The sequence below is a fragment of the Seriola dumerili genome, unplaced genomic scaffold (assembly GCF_002260705.1).
Source record: "Seriola dumerili isolate Sdu_G_001 unplaced genomic scaffold, Sdu_1.0 BDQW01000478.1, whole genome shotgun sequence".
Taxonomy (NCBI): Eukaryota; Metazoa; Chordata; class Actinopteri; order Carangiformes; family Carangidae; genus Seriola; species Seriola dumerili.
The window spans coordinates 517845-540410 of NW_019174733.1; the positions used below are offsets into that span (position 1 = coordinate 517845).

The 22566-nt window shown below is 40.2% G+C and overlaps 1 protein-coding gene across 3 annotated transcripts in view; it reads left to right on the forward strand.

Annotated features, from left to right (window-relative positions):
• Window positions 1-4441: 4441 nt before the first annotated feature.
• The window catches only part of march8 (membrane associated ring-CH-type finger 8), an 81429-nt gene continuing 63304 nt past the window's right edge, over window positions 4442-22566 (forward strand). For all 3 annotated transcript variants that reach the window (XM_022763525.1, XM_022763526.1, XM_022763527.1), the window contains exon 1: window positions 4442-4508. The gene's annotated coding sequence lies outside the window, so the exon portion shown is untranslated. The remainder of the gene's footprint in view (window positions 4509-22566) is intronic.

Genomic DNA, 22566 nt, shown 5'->3' on the forward strand with positions numbered 1-22566 from the left:
GGGGGAGCACTTCAAAGCTGTAATTTGTTTATATGCGTACATGTGAAATGCAAGCTAATCCTTGAGAGTGGAGTTCAGAAAATGTGGCAATCAGTGAATTTCAGGACACTAATCAAAAACACAAATATGTTGTCTTTCTTTGCTGGTGAGTCACTGCGTAGAGAGGTTCAAATGAAAAGTGGGGGCACCGCTTATTAATCATTTTGCTTTCATTCTGGATGCTGTTCCTGTGCAACAGACAAACCCCTGACCTGAGTCACGTCTCAATGTTTTTATCCACACTCTCCTCCTTCATGTTGACTGGCTTGATCCAAGATAATTGGGCTGTGCAGTATATACTGCTGAAACCTTTTTTAGTCTCTCTTGACAGATAAATGCACCTCAACATGGAGAGGGGCATCTTTTTCTTTTTTTTTTTTTTTAACAAAAAAACAAGGATGGTGTATACAGACAACTCAAGATAAATTTGAGAAAATACATCATGCTGATTTTATTTCAAACTCCTCAGTGCAGCGGCAGGAAGTACCATTTTTTATTATACTTAATTTCTGTCACTATTTTTACAAAGGATTTTTGACAGTTTGTACAATGCAAGATATGAAATCTGGTTATAAAATATTAACACAACATGTCAAACTCAATTTTCTAGTCAGTGGAAATAGTGGAGCCAGACTGACCGTGACCACCATGAACAAAACCCTGCATTGGCCATCACACACACCAATGCTTTTCAGTCCACTTTGTCCAATACTTAGTTTTATGATTAAATACCTGCAAAACCAATGACATTTCTATCAGCCTCAGCTGCCCTTGTACTGTGTTAGTGCTGATTGCACTGTTGTTCACTCTTTCAACAAGTTAAAGTGGAGACAAAATGTTTTTGCATGTGCACAATGTTCACATAGTGTTTTTTTAATTGTGTATACTGATATTCTCACTTGCTTTTCTACTTAAAGTTATTCACTTGTGTCTTTCAAATAGGGCAATGTGCCACTATTCTGCCCACATTATACTTTTAAAACAGCTCTCAGATATTGTTTTATCTGTTAGAGGTTTATTATCTCATATGTCTGTGACTCCTGATGGTGAACACTTATTTAAAACTGCTGCCTGAGTGAGTGGTGTAAAGACTGCCTGACTCAAAATACTGATTATTTGACTTAATGTGCAGCACCAAGCAGAAAAACACCAAAGACACAAATTTCCTAAATTGAATTCTGGTCTCAGACTGGCACACCTCCACTCCTAGGAGTACAACTGTCCTACTGAAAAGAATTACATAAAGTCTTCTGTAGTTCTAAAGGACCTAAGGACCAAATCCAACAAATGGAGTGACATCACTCAGGTATCTCAGCTTAGCCTTGGAGTCCACAAATTTTCAACAGAGCCTATGTTAAAAACTGGGGCATGGAGTTTTATAAGATATGGGTATTACAGGTCTGGGAGGGGGCATTATGGGAAGTGCAGGAAACTATTGTGTTGGAGCCTGGCTAATATTAGGGGCTAAATGTCATGCATCGAATTTGACATTTCTTTTTTTTAAATCTGTCTTGTGAGTCCCTCAACTTTATGAAAGTGCAGCACTACATTGATGGAGTACTGTATCAAGAGTGGATTCTTTTCATTTTCATAACGTAGTGTACCTTTTGGGATATGAACAGGTTTTGTCTGAGTGTTTGATTTGGTTTCCTTCAGTTGTTTCTTCAGTGGAACATTCTTCCCTGCTCCTGTGCACTGTATCACATAAACACACCACCCAAATGCCTATTTTCTGTTTCAGGATTATTCAGCTTGCCTCTTGCAGCTCACGCCAAGAGCTGCAAGTCTATATTTTGCACAGACTGAAAAACAATGCTGCTCCTTTCTTTTTCTAAACTTGGCTCTTGGATGGCGAAATCCAGCTCAGTGAGGATAGCAGTGGACATATTTCATACTAAAATGTGCACAGGGCAGGAAAGCAGCATTTTAAAATATCATAAATTTCAGGTTGCTGACAATCCATTTAATAGTAATTCACTGGATCAGTTAAACTGAGCAGTATGCCTGGAAATTGAACTGTTCTGAATTTGCCCCTAAAATTCATAAGTACAGCTACATTTTCTGTTCCATATATAGACTGTGGTTTATACTGTAGTGTTGTAATTGGCATCTGCAATCCTTACCAGACTCTAACTCTTACCTTTGCATGCACTGAGATAATGAGGAACCGTGGTCACAAGTTGAAACCAACCCATAGAAATGTGACAAACATTAAGTATATTTATGGTAATTATTTAATTATTAAGGTGTGTGTGCTCTTTCTGGACACAAACAGTTCATTATCACTCTGGTGGGATGTTGCTCTGAATATATATCTTTGAGTGTATGAAATAAGAACAGCACTGCTGAGTCATACTGTATGTGCTATGGGATCGTGCAGCAGGAATCAAAACACAAGATGATCAGGCACAACCAGCTTGACAGGTTCAGTGTGCAGGGTGAGAAAGGAGTCAACACACACTGAGAAAATTGGAACTCTTTGAAAACATCGTCTGATCGTTTACCACTTCACCTCCTTCAGCCCCCCCCCCCACGCACGCACACACACACACACACACACACACAAATCTCTCTCTGCTTCCTCATTCTTATGAATCTTGTCTCGCAAACTTAATGGAACTTTGCATGTCTACCAACTGTTCATACATCATCCAGTCATCCCATAACAAACACACCATGTGCATAAGAAATTCAAGGTGTTTGCTGGCCTGGTTGGTAGACCAGAGAAAGCCAGTGTGAATGACTTCATGTAAGCACCTCTTTCTAGCTGCTGTTCCCCTCTTGTAAAAAGATATGGATTTCTAAAGCCCCATAAATGTGGTGAAAAGACAGTTTTTTATTATCAACACAACAGTTGCCTGCCTTTCTCCACGCTTAACACTACAAGCCACGTTGTAATCTTTCCATGCTATGAAGCAAGACAGCCTCTATCTCTCTGACGCAGAAACACATGCATGACAATTTGGCAGACTAATTTCTGAGGTGCCCACTTTGTCCAGACAGAGCACAGAGGCTCTGTTGTCCCACCCCAAGGACAGAGTGGCGGACTGTGCATCAGTAATAAGCCCAAACACAATAACAGGTTTCACAGAGATAGAGCTGGGGCTTTAAGTCAACAGAGGATACATTCCCTCGCTTAATAAGTGAGCCTCTCCCAACATAGTGCACTGTGAGTGAAGGATGTGTAGAGTTACTGTACTTCCGTGAATCACTCCAGCTAGGATAGTCATACAGTCAACTACCATACTTGTTGAGCAACTTGGGTGTGCTGTTACCACAAGTTCACCGACAAATTTCACATAGCTTGTCTTGTACAGAACTTCTACTACTATGAAAGCTAGACTAAAACCATCCCCATCCCCACTAGAGTAAGATGGTTCTATAATTTCAAAGTACAAAATATTACAATATTTACAAAATACTTCCAAGACCCGTCCCATTCTTTCCATAGGTGATGCTGAAATACTGGGAAATTGAGAGTGAGAAGACTTATACAGCTCTCATATCTGTACATTAAATATGGCTCAACAGCCCCCTAGCTTAGCTTAGCACAAAGACTGGAAACATGGAGAAGCAGCTCTGGTTCTTTCCAATGGTAACAACATTGACCAAACAAAACCTAACTTTCTAATTTCTGAGCTTTTGGGGTGGTGGCAGGTAGATTTTGTTACCATTGGTCAGAATCTGGCTAGCTGTTTTCTTTAAAGCTGCATAATTGTATTTATTTATTTATTAGGCAGCTGGTTGCAAATATACAGTACATGTAGCAAAATTAGCATTAGCATTTATCTGGAGTTGCTTTTACTGCCCGCCTGATGAAGGTAAACACAATTCTCCTTTTAGCTCTGTTTTGCTCTCCACCAACTCAAGAGAAGAATGTCTGGCTCTTTAGCTGCTCCACTATGCTAGTTGCTAAAGTTTGTCTGTTGTGCTGGTTGTGCGGGATAGGCAGACTGTAGTGGGTTTGTCAGGGGTTTCTTTGCTTATAAAAAGTGTCTGTTGCTGATATTAATTGTGACACTTAACAACAGTTCAAGTTGTGGTCCAGAAACCAAAACAATTTCAAAGCTGTGAAAACGCTTTGGAGTTGGACAATACGTCTGTGGGTTTGTCACTGCCAGCAGCAACTTTAGGCCCACTATTTAAAACACTGATCAGTACAGCATTAAATGTTACATTTCACCTACCAACATCATTATCCTTGGTTCAATTTTCCACCCTACTTCCACCAACATCATCATCATCATCATCATCATCATCGTCAGTGTCATCATCACCTTCTCCCTGTAGTAATGCACAGCCCTCGGTGCGCCCGTGTGCGCCGCCTGTCCTTTAAATTGATTTTTTTTTCCCCTTGTATTTTTTTCACTCCATCTTAACGCGGAAGTCAGTGACGCACCACCACACACAGCTGCTCAGCGGGGGCAATGAAATAAACAGAACGTCGTCATTCGGTGCCAAACACAGCGGTGAGTGTCTTATTTCTTTGTGTCAGTAGGAATATGGACCAACATTTGGTCCAGTGCAGCTATGCGTCCGTCCACACCGAGGCTCCTGTGTTTCCGCGGCGCCTCTTTCTTTATTGAATCTATTGAATCCTACGGGAGGCGGCGGACGGTCGGTCTGTTGGGCAGACTGACGGACTGACGGACTGACGTGCGTCTGGACTGTGCTGGGATGTGATAGTGTGTATGTTTGTTTTTTTTTTAAATTTTCCGCTGTAGAAGCCGACAGTCGGTCCCTGGCAACGGTCACCGTAGCCTGTTGTGATTAAGGTATGGAAATTCAGTTAAATGCAAATGACTGCTGCGCTCTGCAGCAAAAAAAACAAACAAAAAAAAAAAAAAAAACAGCAACGCGTTTTGTCAGCTGAAATGTCTGCTGTTTTAGTGAATTTATTGCTTGGGTTTGTCCTTTGAGCATGTGTTTGTCTGTCACTGAAGAAGAGACGTCATGTTGACTAGGCTACACGTCCGAGCAAACCTCTGTTAGTTTTTTTGACACTCAGTCAATCTGCGGTGATGGGACATCAGGTCATAAAGATATAACCTAGCCTATCGCATTCCGACGCGAACAAGCAGGAGGACAGTGTCAGATAATTTACCATTTCTTTCCATCGTTGCTGCTCTTGGTTGTTTTCTTTTGCATTCTCATAAATGAAAGGTCACAGTGCGATAAAGCAGCGGGTCTGTCACCCCTGAGTTTATCATAGCTACTGGATAAATTTTGATTGGGATGTAAATGGTCGGATTTGCATGATGGAGTACAGATACAGCTTGTTTTGTGTCACAGAACATTTCCCACTGAATTTGACTTAAGGTCTGAGGCGCACTGTCTGACCGGATTTTGCCTTATTATGAACCATAATGAATCCAGGCGGAGTAGCCTACATAGCTTCGCTGCTTCCACAGGCTACAGCAGCCAAAAAGCAAAATGAACAGCGGCTCCATTCTTAGCTTCAACTGAACATCAACAACACAGCACTTGTATGAAACAGTAAAATGTTGCTGTGCCTGATAAATAGTAAGCTTATACCTATTTGTTAATTGTTAGACAGGCTCTCACATTACGCTGTGGTCTCATTGTTGTAGGATCAGCTTTCCTCATACCTTCCACATACCTGCTGCAGTTCATTTATATTGCATTTTCAGTTTGTTTAAATCTTTTTAACGATGCAAAGCACTCTTGTGTAGGCTACTTGAAAGCGTCCAGTTCTCATTTCCTCTTGGTATTTACTAGGAGGGCAAACCTTTCACTCCTTCTCATTCCGAGGCAGCAAGTCCTGGCTTTAAGTCAAAAACACCTTCTTATGAAACCATCCCTGTCATGATGCAGTCTTCACTATGGTGCTCAGCCATTGTCGGGGCAAGATGAAGAAGCAGCTGCTTCTGTCTGTGCGAGTTACATCACTGTAGCCTTTAGTTATGTCTCTGCCAGTGTTGTGGAATACTGAGGGCTTGTTGCGATAAGACGCCTCATTGTACCGTTGGTATCTGTGGAGAGTGCATGCATAAACTTGCAGATATCACAATGCTTATGCTCTGTGTCGTACTGCTGTGTAACTAATCCTGCCTCCTCACATGGGATTACTGCATATAGTTTCCTTCTTTTCCACACAATCACTGTTTAAGCTTCTGACAGTGTGTTTGAGCAATAGTGACGGACGGTGGCCTCTTTGTAACCAAGTAGTTGGTGCTCTGATCTTGGTTTCGTAGTTGAGCTGAACAAAAGAAAAATCTTGGCTTTGAAAAAAAAAAACAGTAATTGGGAATGCTTTTAATCTACTGTAGCACAAAAAATTAAAAGCAAAAAAGACAAGTCAGCCTTTTATTCATGAGCTGCTTTCAACTTGTCAGTTTTCATGTTGAGTGCGTATTTTATGGTATTATTTGAATTACAGCAATGATATCAAATGCCCAGGATTGGATTGTCTTTGTTCATTGCAGACTGAGGTTTATTTTTTGGAGTTTGACTCCAAGAGCATTGACTGCACTCACACCAACTTGTTATTTTCAGGCTTTTGATATGATCACATCAAACAATTAAAACAGTCTGCTCCACTCCCCCTGCTTCCTTCCCCGTCCTGGTCCTCCTTCATTACCGGCTGACTCTGTACCCTCTGACGATGAGGGATTTTGCTGGTATCAACAAGCATTCTGCTGTTATGAAAAATCTCATCTATTCCAGCTGCCTGAACTGTCAACAGACTCTGAAGTCGTGAGTCGTCCTGATGGGACTGACTACAGGGAGAAATGAGAAAGTAAAGCCATAATAATGGTTCCAAACAGGAGGAAGAGGGCGACTGAGACCAAGTCTGTTAAGCCTCTAAAACTGCAAGTGAAGGAGCCTGCAGTCTTAATGGACTCTGCCATTGTGCACTTGCAAATTAACACATACTTGCCGTCTTCAGAGATAGGCTCTGAGGAAAGTAATTTGAGGTTGAAATGAATGCAATCAAAAGTATCTGAAGGCTCCGATAGTAGCTTTGTGCCAATTAACTGCCGTCATTGTTTGACACAATTGGTTGTGATGGTGAAATGTGCCTGCAGCAGTATTTTAAAATATGGAACAGATGATGGGTTTGACAGTGCCTATTGTGCTAATCCATAGTGTTTTCAATCAAATTAAACTTAACAACAGCCAGAAACATTTTTACTTACAGAAGAGTTTCAGGAAGAAGGCTTTTAGTTCTGCTTTATAGCTCACATCTTTGTCTGAACAAATTAGGTTGTTCCAACTGTACAGCTGCTCTTCTTACCCATCACAAACAGCTTGTTTCAAAAGGCATACAGCTGAAAAATTACATATTTTTATGTGTTAAAAAAATTTGCATTCTGCCCATCATGTTTCCCAGAGCCCAGCTTGATGTATTCAAATGTCTTGTTTTATCTGACCAACAGTCATAAAACCCATAAATATAAAATTTACTATCTTAGAAGACGAAGAACAACAGAAACTCATTTCATGTAAGAACCTTGAACTAGTGAGGTTTTAGTGTATTCTTGAAAAATGAACTTAATTACCAGTTTTTTATATCAGTGTTATATCAAGTCTCTCTCTCACACCCACACACACACACACACACACTTCCTTTTTTACTGTATTTCCCGTACATGAACTCAGTGTTGATGGAGGATGTGATGATTTTAGTTAGCCACAGAACTTGTGATAGTTAACTAACCACCATTTCTTTAGTCCTAATATATTCCAATTTCTATTTTGAATGTCAACCTGTTTCAAAATGGCACCTGCAGACGCGGTTCTCTGACTCACACTGCATCTCTTTGTCAGCTGCTTACCCCTGTGTCCTCACTTTGGTGGTTAATCCTTAAAAAAATATAGATTGCATTCTGCAACGAGACAGGGAATGGACACAGCCAACAAAAAAAATCAGTATTCATATGTGTCCTGTTCCGTTTTACAGGAGTTTGTGCGTGCGTTTTTCAGGATGTGGGTTTTCCTGCACTCCTGTGACTAAGAAAACCGGTGTAATGTCAGTCATAGCCCCTGTTACTAAACTTCCAGCACGGCAAGTTTTACTTTTTGAATAGCTCTTCTGCTGAACTGATTAAAAGTATATTAACAATATTACCACCATATGGCAGCAGCAAATGTACCACAAATTTTCCAGTGCCGTGTAGATTTTGTGCAGCTGTACCATACTCCCTTTGTTACCTGATCCTGGACTATTATTGCATAAATATCTCCCCCGCTAGTCTTGTTGTAGCAGCATCTGGCTGGGCTGTAATATAATAACATAATAAAGGTATCATACTGTGTCATTGCTCTTTGCCTTCTGTGCACTAACTCAGTCCCGACCTGCCCTGCTACTGTGTCCCACTGTGGCCTGTCTTCATCCTTAGGGAATAGAGTATTGATCCAATCTAATGACTTCCCCTTATGGATGATGTCATACACCCTTGTGGATTCAACTTCGCTGCAGTAATCCTAATGACAGTGGTTAAAAAACAGAGGTGATGGGACAACAGGACAGTGTTCATATTGATGTTTCTTACAGAACTTAAGCAGCCTTCTTCCCTCAGACTTACGACTGTGTGTGTGTGTGTGTGTGTGTGTGTGTGTGTGTGTGTGTGTGTGTGTGTGTGCGTGTGCGCAGTTGGCTATGTGTATGCTGCACGGGTGCAATGAAATTATAATGTAGGGGATGAAAGAGGGGGAGCGCTCGACAGCTGCTATACATCAGCCGAGCAGAGGTGCTGGCTCAGCTGAACGGACTGTGGGATGGCACTGCAGCAGGTAGCAGGCTATGGTTGATGATGTCATTAGGACTTTCTCCTAAGGTTTCTGTCTGCGTGTCCAACGAAACAAGAACAAAGAGTGTGGAGGAAGGAGCCATAGTAGTACAATACTTTCGGTCACTGTAGACACAACGTACATTTGTGTCAATGAAATGATTTACACTCTGTTGCTTAATTTACTTAGCTCAAAGTAATGGCATCTAATTAAACAGTCCTGCAATAAATTCTACCTTCATGAAGGTTATAATGTTTAGGTTTTGTTGAAGCTTTAGATCCTTTTCGAGGCTGCAGTTTGTAGTGTTGGGGAACTTTCATACTGACGTGTTTCTATTATTTTGTCCAATAACAAATACGTCATTTGGTGTTTTGTGCTTCATTTTGCTCAGGCATTTGAATGACCATTCGCTAAACCCCTCCCCAAAACTGTGGTGGTCCAATTGTAGCTTAGCAACTGTAACTAAGGCCTGTCATGCTGTACATTTGAAGCAGTGTACAGGGGGCTGTATTAAGAGTGAGTGTGGAGGGTGGTGTGTGTGTTTTTTTTGTCGTTCCAAAGACAAAAATAAAATAGAGGAGCAAAAGTGAAAGGAATGGATTAAATGGTTGCTCTGCCATAAATTTACTATCTACAGTCGGAACCAAACATTACTTCCAAGGAGAACATCATAAACTAACTACATTAGTTTTGGATAGGACAGGTTACCTTATATGAAAAGCCCCATCCGTGACCAGCACATACACTGCTTTCCATTTCCCCACACTGTGAAAGCCTTCCTTTGGTGCTATCAGCGTGATGGCTGATTTTAGTGGCAGTGGTAGTATATGTCACCATCAAGTACATATTAAAGAACCCGTGTACAGGGGTCTCATTTTAAAACAAGTCAGGTGGAGTTGGAGACAGTCTTTTTAACTAGCTCATTAACCTAACGTTACTGTAATTAACCTGCTAACTTAGCAGCAGGTGATTGAATATGCCTGTGACAGTTCGCAGATGATCAATTAGGTTGAGATCTAGAGACCCTGAACGCCATAGCATAAGATTCATATCATTCCATACTCATAAAACCATTCCATGACCTGCCACCTGTCTCTTTGCGAGTGGTTGACTGACTGTGGACTCGACACACTACTTGTCAATCAGCGGTGTTGACAGCTGCTTGATACAGGAGCAGCTGATAGCTGAATGATGTGACTGTGTGGAAATGGAGATGAAAACTGTCTTTAGGTTCCACATTAAGAACTGAAGCGCTGTGTATTTTATTAACACAGACGTCTTTGTACGTGTCTGTCAACAGTACAGTGCAATGTGACAACAGTATATTTGGATGTACTGTATATAGTCACTCACATTAATGCAGGCTGTTTGCACGACAGGACATCAAATGATATTTATTATTAATAGCTATGTGACTGTAATTAACTCTCCATTAGCTTGACATTATTGATTCGTAATTCCTAATGTATTGACCCTTACTGTTTTCCTGAACTTTGATCCATCCAATTAAAGCTTATTCAAGCTTCAGTTTAGGTTTTTGTCACCAGACACCGCATGCATTCACTATTTTCTACAGCGTATCATATTTGATTAGATTTTTGAGAGCCAGTCAGCCATCCATTTTCATTACTTTTGGTTGTAGTGAAAAAATCAACTTGCAGAAACTTGTGTGATAGGTAATCCATCACACTGAACATGCTACCAGGATAAATTTTTGTCAAAGCTTCAACTTTATTGATCCACACATGGATCTCAGAAGTGTTTTTACGCCTTCTGGTGCGTTCATGTGGTGGTGATAGCCTGACAAATGCTATATTCACATTCACTGTTGCAAGTTTTTTGAGCGAATAAGAATCAAAATAATCATTTTGATAGCATCTTATCAAAGTAGTATATTATCAGAAGCTTCTTTGTGCATCCAGTCACATTAGAATTTAAAACAATACATTTTGTTCAATCTAAACAAGTATGATATGCTAAACTGATCACCTGTGACCTTTCTGTTTACATGCATTTCTTTCTTTTTTTTTTTTGCCACTGTCTGTCTCGTTCATATTATGCAGTAATGACTCATCCTGTAGGCATCTCAAGAAAGTTTCTATATTTGCTTTTAAACATGCAGAATCAGCTGCAGTGTTTTGTTTGGACTAACTGGAGGAAAAACTGGGTAATTGAGCAGCAGCAGCCACTGTGGCTGGGCAGACAAAAAAAAAGAAAAAAAAAAGAGAGTTTAGATGTCATTGCATTTTAAACACCAATTGTTATGCGATTTCTGGGACGTGCTGTGTAACTTGTGGAACTTCATATTTGGCTTGTTCTTTTGGAACATTGTCAATCCACTGTTCATGTGCAATTTGCTTGAGTGTTTGTAAACAGTGTAGGTACAATTAACAGCAGAATGAGTGCTTACTGTCATTTCATTATGAATATGAAATTTATTTTCATTACTAATGACTGTTTTCTTTTCTCTTGTTCCTTGCCAATTGTTTCTTGCTGCTGCTGGTTGATTTGCCAGAGGAGGTTTGCTACTTGTAATTTTTACTTAATTGTATTCTCATCAAATAATACATCCTTGTCAGACACATTCCCCTGTTGCAGCAGCAAAAATATCTCCAGCTCTACGCTACCCTGCTTAAGAGCACCCAATGATTCTTTGATCATTACTATTCAGTCCTGAGTGTGTTGCTATTATTAATAGTGATTTAAAAATAAAAAATTCTTCCTGCTGTCGCTTGTACAAATTGGCTTTGCAGTCATAACGTGATATAGTAGGGTTCAATTACTCTTTGAAACAGTAAATGAGTTTGTTGGACAAATATGAATTCAGGAGACTAAATACAAGTCGGTGTGTGTGTGTCTACAGCTGTTGAAAGTGGTGTGGATGGTCACATGGGACAGGTACACAGCTGTGTGTAGTTATGGGTAGGATGGGATAACTTTTTCTTTTTCTTGACGACCTTTAACCTTTAACTGTCCAGGGAGGGATTATGGGATTGCTGTTCTGTTGGGTTTCGGGTTATGAAGCTGACATGACACTATCTGCGGTATGTGACATTATTAGGAGTTTAGCGTTTTTTTTTGTTTTTTTTTTTAGCTTTTTGGCTTGAAAATATTCTGAGCTGAACTGTACCACCAACAACATTGTATTTGTATTTGCAGTGTCACATGGTCAGACTTGTCTAAACTGTCTTGACAGACCCGGATGTGTGTTTTGTCAGGATATGCAGATGCGAGGGTGGGTGATTTTGAAGCCATGGAAGTCTGATTATCCCAATTACACTGAGATGAGGAGTACATGTGGAGCACGCTGGGTCTCTTTGTCACAGCAACCTGACATCTTTATTTGTCCTGTTACCTTGGAAATGAGTGCTGTGAGGGAAAAGGAGGAAGATGAGGGTCTAACTCAAGACGTCTTAATGTATCAGCGGCTGTGTGATGAATAACCAACTCTCCTTATGTGCACCATGTTTCATCGTCCACAACATCAGTGTCGATAATGTATGATTCTAGATGTGCAGAAAATTTTGCTTTTATTTGCAGTTTTGCAATGTTTTCAGTCATCATCCAAATACAACGGAAATAGAGCTGAAACAATTAGTTGATTTAATTAAGTCAATTGACAGAAGATTAATTTGGAGGATGTGAACTATTTTGATAACGTGTAATTTTTTCCCATTCTCTGTTTCCAGCTTCTCAAATCAGAGGATTTCATGCTTTGTCATGTAGGCTGTGATAGTGAACTGAATATCTTGTTTTGATAAAGCGAACGATTTGAACCAGTCACCTTATCATCTGGGAAATTATTTAAATATTTTCTGACATTTCACAGACAAAACAATTGATCAGGAAAATAAAGACAATAATCAGTAGATTAATTGCTAATAGAAAATCAGTGCTCTGCCTTTAGTGTGGTGTTGTGCTCAAACACTCAAAAACAACTTGCAGCCATTTATTCAGAACTTGGTTTAGAGAGTGTTTATTGACTTTTTTTTTTTTAAGTACTTTGAGGAAGTATTTTCCTTTTTATTAGATAGAGAAGAATAGGGAGTTGACAGGAAATGAGGGGGTGGGGTGGGGGGGGGGCGGATAACATAGAACAAAAGTCTCCGGCTGGATTTGAAGCCAGAACATTGCTATTACATGATCTGCTTTTAAACCCCTAGGCCACGAAAATGAACTCAAACTTCTTTTTAACAAAGAAATAGTCCCTATAAAACTGGCTCAATGACACCAGACGTAAATGAGAAAATATATCTTATGTGTTTTTATGTAATATTGGAAAACTGACCTTTTAAGATTAAGACTGATTCTCTTTCCACCAGTTGCAATATTAGGTTTTCCTGAATCAGATTTAGTGTCTGCAGTTGTCAGTTTGTGTTGCAGAGTGTGTTTGCTGGTTAACTGCTGTGTAAATGACTGCTGGAGGCCAGTTCTCCAACTGTCCACCACACAGTCGTACTGCTACCACTGCTTTTTGCTGCTGGTGGCCACTGAGTCGACCATCAGCCACACCAGCAGCCTCTCAAGCTGTCTCTCAGGGTGTGGTTTCCTGAGTCCACGCACTGAGCACACACAGATGCACACGCACACACGCATTTCATGTCTTCTAGTTCATGTAGCATGGTGGTGGGCTGTTACTGCCTGCTGGTCCATAACTCATAGAGTCAGGTTACTCTGCTACGTAGAGGGAAGATAAACACTAGCCCCGGGGGCGGAGTGGTCATTGTGTTGAGGAGCACACGCTTACGAGTAACAGGCCTGTGTTTACTGGCGGAGTCAGAACAGTGGTCACAAAGAAAATGCTTTCAGTTTCTGTGCTGGTGGTGAGTTCGTTTTTCATTTCCTCATAGAAGTGGCCTCTTTTTCTTGAGTCTGAATGTTAGTGTTGATAACACACAGAATGCCGACGCACAGTACAATTCCCTGTCAGCAGTAGCGTTGTGCAGCATTGTCTGCGTTGTCAGTAGCTTTGAGGCTGTCACACTTGAATACACTAAACAGCTGTAGCTGCCTGGAGAAATGCTAGCTGCACCCAGTTTTGAGCAGTCAGTGTTGTGTAATTTTTGATGGCACTGAACTTAACAGTATTAATTACAGGGAAGCAGTGGGTGAATTCCTAAGACATGGTCATCTCATATGACGGCAAGTACAAGGACATTTGGAAACTCTTTGGTAACACATTAGGTATGAAGTCAGCAAGATGACTGGTCTCAGAAAATTTCTACTGCAATTAGCAATCTCCCACTGTCAAACAATGCTTGCTGGGATTAGTCAAGTGATAACCTCCAGACACCTAGCCTTTATTGCTTTATCTTGTTTTTACAGGCTGTTTAACAGGCTAATTTGTGATTGGAGGTTAAACTGGTGCAAGTGAACAAGGGTGCCTATAGTAGATGCTCTGCTATTTCTTTATTTGGTCACATCATCCCAATAATTATGAGGAAAGATGGCTTCTTAGGCCACAGTGTAATACTAAATCAGTATGGACAACCTCTATAAACATGCTCCTAAATCTGATATCTATAATAGCCAGCATGCTAGTATGTGTCTGACCCTGTCTTTCATGTCATGTCTCCTTCACATATTTCAGATTTGAATGGCTTAGAAATTGTGTTTAAAACAATAAATGTTAATTGCACATAAAATCTAACTTGTTCGTGGCGATTTCAAATGAGTGGACAGCCCCTTTGGACTTACCAGACTGATGCAATTCACCCACACAAGCAAACATTGGTTTAAAAAAAAATAGAACATCCAGGAAGTAAGTCTTAAAATTATTGCAAGGCCATCAAAATGTTAAAGTTTACCAAGAATTCATGAAATTGCTGGTTGGCTAAATCCAAGTAAAGTTGCACTTCACCTGCTGTGTGTCCTTCAGTTCATCACCAGTGCCCTGACATGAAGGACAAGGCTGCATCAACTGAGAAGGGGCTCGGTACTGCTGAGAATGTGTCAGAAATGAAAGCCGCTCGCTACTTAGGTTTTTGAATTTTTTTTCATGCTCCAAAGAAGTGTAGCAGCACAGAGGTGTCATTTCTTTCTAACAGGAAGTGTTTGGTGATGTTGCACCTGTTAACTCAGTGTAACTCAATCAGAATTTGAGCTTGGCTAAATTCCCGAAATGCAAACGTTGTTTTCAAGTTTGCATAGGTACCTGTATATAATTGTGCAAACAATTTATTTGGCTTGATACTGGTATTCTGCCTAAAATTGTTACCGTAACTACAGACTTGATATAATTATGATTTGGACACTTGCAAAAAAAAAAAAAAAATCTGTTGAAAATCAGGTCTCTTATTTTGTCTGCATATAATAAGACAGAGGGCTCTAGCTTCCTCTGTTCTGTGTTCTACTTCCCCTTCACTGTATATACGATAGCACAGAGACTGTAGCATATAGTCGTGTGTGTGTTCTGTGGAGGGTATCTAGTGTAACTGACTGACTCATTTTTAACAATTTCAGTTCCTGTCTCTGCGTTCTGGAGTTCTGATGTGTTTGCACTTTTTCATTCTGCTCTTCAAGCGAAATCAGTACTGCATCCACCTTCCACTCCTTCTCTTATCTTCCCATCACACATCAAATATTCCAACAGGATCTTGTCAAAAACTTGAATCAGCCAGGCACTGATATGTTATTTTTCCCTTTTACTTACTGGTATTTAATGGTTCTTACTGGCAGCTTGTGGAGGTTAGCAGAGAGATAAGGATGATTGTACTCCCAGGGAAATCACATACACAGTCCTTCCCTCTTTGATTTGCAGCTGGTCTGGCTGCATTAAACCCATACTACTGTACAAATCAATGCCAGTAACATGTTGTTTGACTATGTTATTTAGCTGTAAGGTACGTCTAACATTTTATTTAATCTAAATCATTTGAAATCGCATATCAGATCTATTTAGGTTCAACTTCCACCATTTGTTTAAAAAAAAAAAAAGACTAAATTCTGATTCACAAAAAATCTTTAATCTCTAAATCTCTAATCACCTCTTCTTGGATGAGAAGGCAGAAGCAGCAGCTTTGAGTGGCTGTCTAATGTTCAAAAAATAGATAAGTACATTTTGAGTCTGGCCTTTGGGTAAGGTACTTAGGGAATTAATGTTAATTAAGTACAGGCTACAGGTGATATCATCTGCTGCTGGTAAAGTTTGTCATTTCAACTAGTGAAACTTTCATAACTGGGGAAAAAAAATGCAAGGCCCACTGTCTGAATATTTGGTGCAGTGCTCTTTGTTAATAAAAAAAGATAAAAGATTCAATAAGAAGTTTGTTTGAACTCTAGTGATTCCGGGTGATTTTTCAAAACTGAAAACAAATTCACAATACAGTTATCATCAACAATAGCTGTGGAGCGAGTTCATTTGGTCTCCCTTTTTTAAGTTTGAATTCGACTTTTTGTTTTCAAGGTAATGTCAAGTCACTAGTAAATGGCATTTTAGTTGGACCTTGGATCCAGATCTTAAAAGAATATTTAGACATTTGAGGAAAAACACCTGCTTGCCCTCTTGTCGAGAGTTAGATGAGAAGATTAATAGAATTTAGCGTTAAGACTGGAAACGGGGAAACGGTTAGCCTGCATCCATAGGTAAAAAATAATCTACCCACCAGCATCTCTAAGGCTCACTGTTCTGTACTAAAATTGGAATTGTAATAAAATTTCTTTGCTGAACAGTGTCTTCCTGAAATCTCTGTCAAACCGTCAAAATGTCTTTGAACATACTGTAAGCTGTCGCAAAGTCTGAATTATTTGAAATTTAATTCTAACCACCAAGATGAGAGTGCGGAGTAAAAAGGAACTTACTTTTCAGGTGAATTTCAGTACTTGCTTCATTCTGAAAGTGATTTGTTTGTAGGCTTTTTTGGCAGGATTGGATTGATTTCACTGACACATGCTTTCTGAGTAGGGAAAATAAAAGTTTGATGTTAAAATACAACAAAAAAAAGGCATTTCTTTTATAACATGATGAATTTGGCAACAAGGTGAGAGTGATTTCATGTAATTTTGACTTGAAACAGAATGAATGAAAGCGCTCCTCTCAGGGCCTGGTAGGAAATCGATGATGAGGTTAAGGTTGAAGGGAGTTCAACAATTTTCTTTTTTTTTTCTTTTTTTTTGTGATCAGAGTCTCTTCACATCACTACACTGAGGCAAGAATTCATGAAAGAATTGTCGACATTAAGTTTTTACTGAACTTTGAATGGCCCATTCCTGTGTATCCAGGGCAGAGCCAATTCTAGTTACGCTACTGAAAATGAATCATTTTCTGTGAATTAATGAATTAGGAGTGTGTGTGTGTGTGTGTGTGTGTGTGTGTGTGTGTGTGTGTGTGTGTGTGTGTGTGTGTGTGTGTGTGTGTGTGTGTGTGTGTGTGTGTGTGTGTGTGTGTGTGTATTCCTATTAGAATCTTTTTTTATCCCTTTTGTCTCTCTTTCTTCACACCTCCTTGAAAACTGAAAAAGATTGTGTAAAAAGTGAAGGTCGTTTTCGCAAATGTTGTTAAAACCCCAGAGAAATTTTGTTTGGGGTGTGTAAAAAGCATCAGCCCTTGCGTTTTCCTGAGCAACAAGTCTGTTTATCCCAGATGTCTATTCAGAGCTCATTTCACCAACCACACAATTAATCACATCCAAACTGGGACTCATTAGCATATAATCAAATAGGACAGCAAACAGAGGCAGTGTGAATGCAGTAAACTTAAATATCACGGAAGCTTTTGATTAATCCGGCATATAGGGTAAATAGGTATAGAGACATTTAGGAAGTAGAGAAGTTAGTCAGATTGCTCTGGCTCTGATAAATGTTGCAGCTACATTTGAAATGACAATGAGCTAAAAAAAAAACAAAAAAAAAAAACATTATGATAATTTATTCCCAGTACGATATGAAAAAGTGTTGAAGTAATCACCAGTCCCGGAGCTCAGTGCAGCACAGGCTCTATGTGTTTGTGTGCCTGCTTATGAAATTATACAATGTCAGCGATGGTTAAATTATCTAACAGTTTAAGTTCGAAATTTAGATTTGTTTAACACTTTATCTAAAACTTGGGAAGAACTGCAGTGCCAGATTTGTTGCGTCTCCATTCATGTGTGTGTGTGTGTAGCAGGTTTTATCAGAGGAGCCCATCAGGTTTTACTGACGCTCTGTTAATCTGTGTGTGAGCGTGTGTGAGTGTGTGAGTTCTGGCAGGGCATTAAGTCCAATCATTGCTGCCAACACAGCTATGGCATCTGTGCCATGATGAAATTAATGCCCCCCTTCTCTCTCCCCTGACTTGAACCTTTCAGCAGAGGCACTAGTCCAACATACAGGCATATTTGTAGCTTTTTCGTTTTTAGAAAGTCCTGTCCTGCCATAAAAGGAATTCAGTGACAAGGTGACACATCCCTACAGGGAGCAGCGATAAAAGCTGGAAATTGCATTTTCAAGCATTAGTCTGTACCTGCAAAATGAACTCTGAATACATTTCCGTGAAAGTCAAATTTCTGAGAACTGTCTTAATGAGGAACACACACCATAGTCAGCTGTTATTGCACCATATTCTTTTCAGTTTCCAAATAATTCTCTCTATAGCTGTAAAATCAGCTTACGATAACAGAGTAAGTGGGAGAGCAAACTCTTTTCCGTTCGTAATGAGACAACACAATGCATGTATTGAACTCACTTGAAATCCAGAATGTAATATCTCTTAAACCGAGCATTTTTAAGATCCTATCTGATATGTGCTGTAACTCTCTTTCATAACCCACCAATCCTCGGGGAAGACACCTCTTTAAATATAGACTATAGCTGTAGTACAGTAATGTTCGGATTGATTGATACACAGCCTACTTTTTCTGCCTGGTTGCGCATCAGAACCGAAGAACGGGATCTCAGCCATATCTCAGGTCTGATCTGACAGCGGGGACGCAGAGGGGCCTCTTGGTAAACTGAATAACAGCAGAGCGCAGCTGAGCAGAACGCAGAGGAGACAGGACTGTGATTTACCTGGTGCAGGAGCAGAGAGGAAGAGCTGGAGACATGGGCTGAATTGTCTGTCTTTGAAATAAATGGACTTCAGTGGGACAATAGGAGCTATAATAATATTTTGATGGCCTTGTCTTTATAGAGAGCCATTGCTTGCATAAGGTCTTCAAACTCCTCCTATGCAAAACAAAACCATTAATAACTCAGTTAGCCTTGGTCTAATGTAAGTGGAGTTTGACGCATGACAAAATTAAAACAGCTTGGACCACACAAACTAGTTCTCCTGTAGAGACAAGTTACTGAATATTAGACTACTAACAGCCTGGTGTAGCTGTTGTGTGGCTAACCGAGCCACCTGACAAAAGGCTAACGTTGGTTTGCTAATATTTTAACACCATGTTTTAGAGAGAAGTGTTAAGGGGGTAATATAGAGTATTGTCGACATATCTGACCTGAAACCCATTAAACAGCTGTTTGATGTTTTTGCACTTTTCTCCCTAGTTTTACTCTCCAGATATTTAATTCTGCACGTCCTGCTTGTTCTGTAGCCACCCTCCGGTTACTCTCTGTTTCTTATCTTCCCATCACACACTCACACAAACAATTCAACCACATCTTGTCAAAACTCTTATCAGGTTCTCTTTGAGTCAGCCAAGCCTTGATATGTTATTTTCCCCTTTCCTTACTGGTATTTAATTTTTTTTTTTTTTGCCTTGTCAGAAGTAAATTTCCCTCTGGACAGAAAATAATGATTGTTTTTCACAGAAAAATCACATACAGAAAAAGTATTACTATTTTTCCTTGTTGACTTGCAGCTTGTCTGGTATACCCATACTTAGACCCATACTACAGCTATAACTGCTGTGTAGCTAACTGTGGTGGAATGTGGTCAACCTATCTGACCTGAAACTGAGTAAATGATACCAGTTAAGGTGGCATCAGGTGGAGGACTTTACATAAACTAAGGATTTATGAATCACTGGTGTCTACTTAAAACCCATCCTCACTCCTAGTTTGACAGTTTCATATAACCAGCCAGAGGTGCATCCATTTATCTGTAGCTATTGTCCCCTTGACAGCTTAAACTGATCCCTGGAGCTGCTGCCATGGCAACAGGACAGTGTCCAATTGCAACCACAGTGGACCTGTGATTGGTTGGAGAGCTGCTGGATTTGTAGTTTTTAATATTGTTGCAGTGAACTCTGACTGGCAGCCCGCCTGGAAGACACACACACACACACACACACACACACACACACACACACACACACACACACACACACACACACACACACACACACACACACACTGGAAATGGCCTGATGTCACACCCAAGGGACCTCCTGACAGCTTGATTGATATATGTGTATGTATTTATATGTGTGTGTGTGTGTGTGTGTGTGTGTGTGTGTGTGTGTGTGTGTGTGTGTGTGTGTGTATGCATATGGCGATAGTGTAATCCCGCCTGTCTATCCAGCACATCCTTTGCCCCATTAGTGCAACCTCTCAGTCCAACAAAGACCTTAGGCTTGAAACACAGTGCCAATTAAGAATGGAGTGGAGGACTGTACCGCAGTTGTTATTCTTTAGATGTCCAGTAATGAGCTGGCTGCTGCAGCGGCAGTCTGTGTTGTGGCCACAGTGATGGATGCTGTTGGTGTTTTTCATCGGACTGCTGCAAAAACATTTGAATGAACCACAGCTCTCTCAAATGTAGTGCACATGACACAAGACCATCTAGATTTATTTTGTTCATCCCTCTTATTTACCTCAAATCATAGCTCGGGGAATGACTTGAGAATGCCTGCTTTGTAATTAATACAATCGTTTGCAACTGAAATACAGCAGGAGCTTTAATGATACTACCATGTGATGATGCCCTCAAGTGGGTAACTTTATCTCCTGACCCATGCTCGTTTACTGTAACTCATTAGCCTCACACACACACACACACACACACACACACACACACACACACACACACACACACACACACACACACACACACACACACACACACAGTATGACTCCAAGTGGTCTTTGCCCATCAAAATGACCTGTATTCTTCAGCCGTGGCTCACAGCGACGTCACATAATGACTGAATATACAGATACACACTGTGCTGCGTAACTCACTACAAAAAAATAAACTTTGTGTGTGAATCAGCTGCTCAAGACAGAAATGTGAGTTTTCTGTATGTTTTCTACATCATGGTATTGAGTTAACCATGATACTGTATAGAGGGCTGATGGGAGAAAAATCAAAGAGGAAACATCACCAGCCTTCAGAACGGCTAGAGTGTTCCTTGGTGTAGACTTTCCAAGTGTATGAAAGTCTGAAAACTGGAGGGATGAACAGCGTCCTTGCAAAGGATTTTCTCTTATGCTGTGTTTTTATGATGGTGGTGAAGAGAGCTGTCAAATGTAGGTCTCGCATAGCTGGTTAGTTGGGTGGAGATGTGGAGATTGTGAAGGCCATATGCCCTTATGCCCTGTCTGGAAACATATGCGTATTTCCTGACATTTCATAGACTATAGACTATAGAGAGAATAATCTGCAGATTATATTAAAATAACCGTTAGTTGCAATGCTATACAATATTTACAATTTATATTAAATGGTATGTTTGCTACAGAGATGTTAGACAACGGTTAGTTCCGACCAAGTAACTTGATTGGACGAGAGGCATTCCATGAGTGCTGATAAACAGCACTGGGACTTTTAACTACATGTATCACTCCGCTTCACAGGTGTTCTATTAACCATTAATCAGTGTTACATTAACGGTCGTTATCTATCTCAGATTACAACAAACTTTGCAAAGATGAATTTCCAGAAATAATTTTTGAATTAAATGATGTATGGTCGTCAGAAGAGGATGAAGGGAAGAAGCCTGGATACTTTGGCGCACTCCTGAGGTAACATGTAGACGAAGTAGCAAGCTAGTGTGCGCTGTGTGGGTCGGGTAAATATTTGTGTTGCTAAGCAAAAGTCCAGTGCAAGTCCAATTGCAGAACTACTTGTGTTGGCGTTGCCAAATAAATGATGAAAACAGACAAATCATAATCTGTTGTAGCTTATTTAACTGATATGGTGCTCGTAGAACTGTTGTATAAAAGCAATATCACACTTGAGGTCGTGATGTTGTACTGAACATTAGCATGGCTGTGATTGTCTTCGGTACTCTGCCTGCGTCCTTGTACCTATGACCCGTTCACAGTCGTGCTGATATTGAGTACAACATCACGAACTCGAGTGTGATATTGCTGAACTGTGTGTTTGCTACAGAGATAATATATAGGTGCAGCCATAATGCATATAATAGAGATTTCCACTGTTAGTGTTATCATTTGTGTTGCTTTTCAGTTTAGAGTTAACATAGGATGTTAATGGCTGTCTAAAGGCATCACCATCAAGTAGGAGCTGTTTTCAAAACGCACTGTGTGAGGTCACATTCTGATGTTTAGTAGTCTGCTCGGATAAATAGTAGGAACACAAACCTGCAAACACATTTATCTGTGACATGGTGAACAGGCAGTGACTAATATTCTAGATTTTCAAAGGGACATTTGAAGGCGGTTGTGGAGGGAGAGATGTGATACAGTTGCTGCCTTAGGTCAAAGAGAAGGGAAAACGTCATGGATCAGAAATAAGGGGGAGCTAGTTATTACAGGTTTGGCGCTTTTCAACTTGGTCAACGGTTGGAGCAGCTGTGACTGTGACACACGGCTCATGGAGGCAATTGGGGTATTTTAAAATCTGCAATTTGTGTCAAACATTGTACCAACTCCCTCTTGGAGTCATAACTT